General features: G+C 35.9%; 1 pseudogene; it reads left to right on the top strand.

The window, feature by feature from the left end:
* The first annotated feature begins 2,902 nt into the window (after positions 1-2,902).
* On the top strand, positions 2,903-4,050 carry LOC101703399 (transformer-2 protein homolog beta pseudogene; annotated as a pseudogene).
* Positions 4,051-6,489: the final 2,439 nt, after the last annotated feature.

The following is a 6,489-nucleotide window of genomic DNA, read 5'->3' as shown; positions in this document are numbered from 1 at the left end:
CTGTTTGTGTTACTACAAGAATTATAGATGACTCATCACTTTCACCTGCACATCCTAGGTCTAGATTTCCCATTAAGTAATAATAATAACAAAGATAATTGCCCGAATTGTTGAGAGTTGTGTCTCAAGCAAAATACAATCCTCAAGTATTTTCTTAATTTACAGATGTACAAACTGAGACACAGAGAGTTAAAATCATGCCTGAAGTCACATATTTATTAACAGAACTAAAGTTTAACTCTATTCAAAAGTCTACACAAATAGATATATGTGGCTAATGATAGGAAGAATAATTTATTTCCAAAAGACATAAGAATATCTATAAAGATGCCAGTGGAAAATTAATAAATCCATTATTTAACTTGAGGTGGAATACAGGCAATCTTCAAATAAGTAGAGGTTTGTGTTCTAAAAATGTATCTGTAAATTAGTTTTTTGGCATTTATTTATGAAGCGATATGATGTCTAGGATAAAATGGTTTTAAAAAGATGAGCTTATACAAAATAATGGCCTCACTGGGAAAATTTATACAGATTCGTATGTGGAAGTACATACTGGGAATATTCCAAATAAAGTTCCCAAGAACCTTTGTTGCATTGGCAACTTCTGTTTTTGTACAATCTGTCTCATAGATCTCAGATAATATTCATATCATAAGAATTAAAGAATAAAATACTCTGATTTTTCATCTTTAATAATCCATGAAAGCAATATCTTCTAGGTGAGTGTTTTAGTCTAGGTTTTCCTAACAACAGAATTAAGAGGAGTTATATGTACATATGTATGAATGTGTGTGTGTGTGTGTGTGTGTGTGTAAGGAGAGATTTATTATAAGGAATCGACTCATACAGTTATGAAGGCTAAGAAATCCAGGATCTACAGTTGGCAAGCTAGACACTAAGGACAGATGACGGTATAGTTTCAGTTCTAGTTCAAATACAAAGGCTGAGACCCAGTACAGCCAATTGTGTAAGTTCTAGTCTTTGTCTGAGTCCAAAGGAAGTCTGATGTTTCAGAATGAATACTGTGTCAAACAGGGAAAATTCTTTTAGTCCACATTTTGATTTATTCTGGCTTTCAATGTATTACACCATAGAAGACAATTTACTTTACCAGTCTATCAATTGAAATCTTTCTTTTAACATTTTAATTGTACTAAATAGTGTGATTCACTGTAATATTTTCACACATGTATACATTGTGTACTGATCATGCATATCAAAGGGTCTTATACCATGATTTATTCCAGGAATGCAAAGGATGGTTTGACATACTTGTGATAGTTAATCTTGATTATCAAATTGATCAGACTGAGTGATGCCTTGGAGGTGAGAGAGAACACAATTCTGGGTGTGTCCATGAGGGTGTTTCCAGAGATTACTGGAATGTGAGTCAGCAAAATGAGGTGGGAACACCTGCCCCAAATATAGGTGGCATTTTCCAATAGGCTTGCAGCCCTGATGGAAAAAGGTGAAGGAGGAAGCCAGCCAGTGCTTGAAAACTTGATTATGATTGAATGCTGAGTGGGTCTTTATTTTTCTGTCATTTTCCATGGAAATCAGACTCCAGCTTCCTCAGCCATATATATATATATATATTTTCACACCAGAAACTCTCCCAGGAGCTTCAGACATTTAGTCTTGGACTGGGCCTAGTTCCTCTTGTTCTGAGGCTTCCAGCTTCTTGAGCAGTGGTTGGATCCTCTGGTTCTCAGGTATGCAAACAGCCACTGTGGAATCATACAGCTGATTCTGCAAGCCAGTGTAATAAATGTTACATAATTATACACACACATACATATTATGTATTGTGTATTGGTTCTCCTTTTCTAGAGAATCCTACTAATAGATATATTCAAATCAATAAATAATGCATCACGCAACAGAAAGGTAAAAATCATATGATCATCTCATTAGATATTGAAAAACATTTGATAAAGTTCAACATTTACTCATGATAAAAGCCTTGCTCAAATTAAGAATAGAACTATTATATCTCAACATTAAAAAGGATATATATGATAAAATCCATAGCCAGCATCATACTGAATGGAAAAATATTCAAAGCATTTTCCTCTGAGATCAGGAATAATACAAAAGTGACTATTCTAATTTTTTATTCAATATAGCACTTGTTTTAGTCAAAATGATTATGAAAGATAAATAAATAAAAGTCACAAAATAGGAAAAGAAGAATTTAAATTATCCCCATTTGCTGATGATATGATTCTATACATAGAAAAATTGGAAGACTAACAAAAGGCTTTAAACTGATAAATTCAGTAAAGCAACAAGACACAAAGTCAGCATACAAAAATCAGTATCTTTTTTATATATCAATTTTTAATTTGCTGAAAAAGAGATCATGAAAGCAATCCCATTTACATTAACTACAAGAAATTAAAATACTTATGAATAAACTAAGAAAGTGAAATATGTCTAACAAAAATTATAAAACCAAATAACTGGGAAGAAACTTAACTAATAAAGTGAAAAAGATCTACAGTAAAAATTACAAAACACTGAAGAAAGAAATCAAAGAAGACTCTACGAAGAGGAAAGACTTCCCATGTTCATGGATAAGGAGAAATAATATTATTAAATGTCTATACAAAAGCTATCTATAGATTCAAAATAATCCTGATCAAAATAACATTTAATGTTCATCACAGAGATAGTAAAGCAATCCTAAGAAGGAACACAAAATACCAGAGTAGCTAAAGCAATCTTGAACAAAAAAAGCAAAGCTGGACTCATCACAATACCTCATTTTAAAACATACTACAGAGCTTTGGTAACAAAAAAAACATGAGGTTGACATAAAAACAGACACATACGCCAATAGAAGAACATTATGAGAAGGAGCGGCGCGTCACATCCGGTAGAGTTAGAGCCCGAGCAGAGGTGGTGTGGAGCGCTTCGACTCTGAGCGGCTGAGCAACCCGATGGTCCTGCAGGCTGCGGCGAAGCCTCTATAGCGAAGGCAAGAGAGCTTGGCAGCTTCGATTGAAGCCGGCGAGCCGAGCGGCGACGTCAAGCCAGGAGTCATAAGCGACAGCAGCGAGCAGAACTACGGAGAACGGGAATCCCGTTTTGCTTCCAGAAGTGGAAGTGCTCACGGATCGGGGAAATCTGCAAGGCATACCCCTTGCAAGGCCTCGTTCCAAGGAAGATTCCAGGTATTCCAGATCAAAGTCCAGGTCCAGATCTGAATCTAGGTCTAGATCCAGGAGAAGTTCTTGAAGGCATTATACAAGGTCAAGATCTCGATCTCGCTCTCCCAGACGTTCTCATAGAAGGTTTTACAGTCGAGATTATCGCAGACGCCACAGCCACAGCCATCCTCCCATGTCTACTCGAAGGCGTCATGTTGGGAATCGGGCAAATCCTGACCTAAACTGTTGTCTTGGATTGTTTGGGTTGAGCTTGTACACCACGGAAAGAGATTTAAGAGAAGTGTTCTCTAAATGTGGTCCAATTACCGATCTATCTATTGTATATGACCAGCAGTCTAGGTGCTCAAGAGGATTTGCCTTTGTGTATTTTGAAAATGTAGATGATGCCAAGGAAACTAAAGAACGTGCCAATGGAATGGAACTTGATGGGCGTAGAATCAGAGTTGATTTCTCTATAACAAAAAGACCACATACCCCAACACCAGGAATTTACATGGGGAGACCTATCTATGGCAGTTCACGCCGTCGGGATTACTATGGCAGAGGATATGACCGTGGCTGTGATGATCGGGACTACTACAGCAGATCATACAGAGGAGGTGGTGGTGGAGGAGGTGGATGGAGAGCTGCTCAAGACAGGGATCAGATTTACAGAAGGCAGTCACCTTCTCCTTGCTATAGTCGTGGAGAATACAGATCACGCTCCAGATCTAGATCCTACTCACCTCGTCGCTACTAAAGCATGAAGGTGAAGACTTTCTGAAACCCACCATAGAGCTGGGATATTGTTTGTGGACAATATTTTTATTGTCTGTTTAAAAAGTGAACAGTGCCTAGTAAAGTTAGGTGACTTTTACACCTTTTCTGATGACTACTTTTGGTGGAGTTGAAATGCTGTTTTCATTCTGCATTTGTGTAGTTTGGTGCTTTGTTCAAAGTTAAGTGTTTTCAGAAAAGGATGTTTTGCATGTGTTTTTTTACAGTCTAAATTTTGACTTCTGAGAAGTTTCTATTGTACAAAACTTCATTTAAAAGGTTTTTCTACTGAATCCAGGGTAATCTGAAGTTCGAAGCCTGTGTGTAAAATACTACCAAATGGCAAAAAGCAACAACAAACAGTTTTGATTTTTATTTTCCTTTCGAATATTGATGCTTAGCAGCACTATTCAAATTTGTTACCAGTAAATTCGAAGGCAAAAATACCCATTTTCCTCCAGTCCTTGAAACACCATATTTAATATACCTGCAACTAAGTGTAAAAAATATGCTCTGTAAGGGGCCACAGATTTAGCTCAGTGGTTCTGCTGCCTGCCTTGCAAGCACAAGGTCCTGAGTTGGATCCCCAGTACCAAAAAAAATATGCTCTGTAACTCTGTACTGCTAATATTAGAACTAAGATTTTCAATACAGCAAATGCTTAATGCTTATATAAATGTGGATTTGTCAGCCTTTATGTAATCTGTATTATGTATAGCAGGGAATAAGAAAAGAGTTAAAAGAGTTACACATTGTGTACGCCTTAAGACTGTTTCTTAAACCTGTTAAAAGGGGATGATGGTATTTCAACTAGCTATCAGCAAATGACAATACATTCCACCACAAATGTACTCTTGTTCTTCTATCTTTTAGACCATTAACCTGGCTGCTTCACAGTACAGGATAAGAGAAGGGAATATTACCACCTGTCATGGATGAACCAAAAATTGCCTGTTCATTTTTTAAATATTATTTTCAGGTCCTTTGCTTATCAAAGGAGGCCCAATTTCACTCAAATGTTTTGAGAACTGTGTTAAATAAAAGAAAATGAAGAGAGAGAAAAAAAGAAGAGCATTAAGAATTCCAGAAATAAATCCGATTCAAATCTGAATCACATCCAGAAATAACTTAACAGTCACACCCAGAATAACATTAAACTGAATGTCTGGACACCCCATAGCCCAGTCAAGCTGCCTCATAAAATTAACCATCACCTTGCTAAATAAATTACATATATCAAGAGGTAAAAGAAACAGAAATCATCTGGCAAATTAATAGACCTGTCATGACTCCAGTAATATAATTAGAAACCTCAAACTAAAAATACTAAAACGAAGGTTGTCTACTCACCTCATAAACAGATACATTGCACAGAACTCTATGACAGGTAATTTGTTTTCCTTACACTTACAACTACTTCCACTTCCTTTTCTCCTTCCTTTTTTCTTTTCTTCTTTCTTTTCTCCTCTCCTTTCCTTCCAAAAATAAATTACTGATAAAACGTTATATACCTACTATAGGACTAGGTACTAGGAATACAGCAATGATTTACAAATACTGCTCCAGTGAGAATCAGCTTTATAATTTCTAGGTAAAAGGCTTAGAGGTAAATCTTAGTGTACAGAAGGGTAGGAACTTGCATTGAAAAACTCTTGTTTGCATAACACTTGCTACAGCACTATTAAAATGACAGTTATCCATATGAAGTAAACATGAGGATATTCTAGAAGGGCATAGACACCCCTTGATACTGCCACTTTATATTCCCTACCCCCATACTAAAACCTAGTGAGGATGCTAGACAATAAACAAATAGATATATCATTACCAATTGTGATAAATACTATGAAGAAAAATGCAGGACATTCTAAACATGAAAACAAAGCTTAATTTAGATTGGAGTGTCTTTCTCTTTGAGACATATTTAAGTTGGATCTTGAATGAGGCTCTATTAATTTTCTAGGACTCCCCTAACAAAATGCAACAGACTAAATGGCTTAAAAATTTATTTTCTCACAGCTCTAGAGGCTGGAAGTCTAAAATCTAAATGTTATTAGATTTGGTTTCTTCTAAGGCCTCTCTTCTTGTCTTGCAGGAGGCCATCTTCTCATTGGGTCTTCATCTGTTTGCTCCTTAGCCTGTGTGTTATCTTTATCTTCTTTTGTTGCAATGTCACCAAACATTGGATTAGGGCCTGCTCATATAACCCAGTTTTACCTTAGTTATCATTTTGTGTAAGCAAAACATTTATTCATATATTTTAGATACACATAATGATAACATTCATCATAGAGAATGTGTACCTGTATATGATATATCTTAATTCTTTTCTTATCATTTTAAAGGCCCTATCTCCAAATATGGTTATATTCTGAAGTACCAAGGCATAGGACATATTCATCAATATATGTGTCTCATGGGTACCAAATTCAACCCTTAACAGAGGCCATCTGGTAAAAAGGGATACAAAAGGTATACTTCAAGTTTGGAGACCAAGTATAAAGAAATTTCTGATAACTTATCTCTCTGTTTTGTTTTTTTTTTTGCTTAAATTCTT

The sequence above is a fragment of the Heterocephalus glaber genome, unplaced genomic scaffold (genome assembly GCF_053883595.1).
Source record: "Heterocephalus glaber isolate CG9 unplaced genomic scaffold, H.glaber_assembly_v1.0 deba00001504, whole genome shotgun sequence".
In the NCBI taxonomy this organism is placed as follows: domain Eukaryota; kingdom Metazoa; phylum Chordata; class Mammalia; order Rodentia; family Bathyergidae; genus Heterocephalus; species Heterocephalus glaber.
This window is presented reverse-complemented; position numbering and strand designations above follow the sequence as displayed.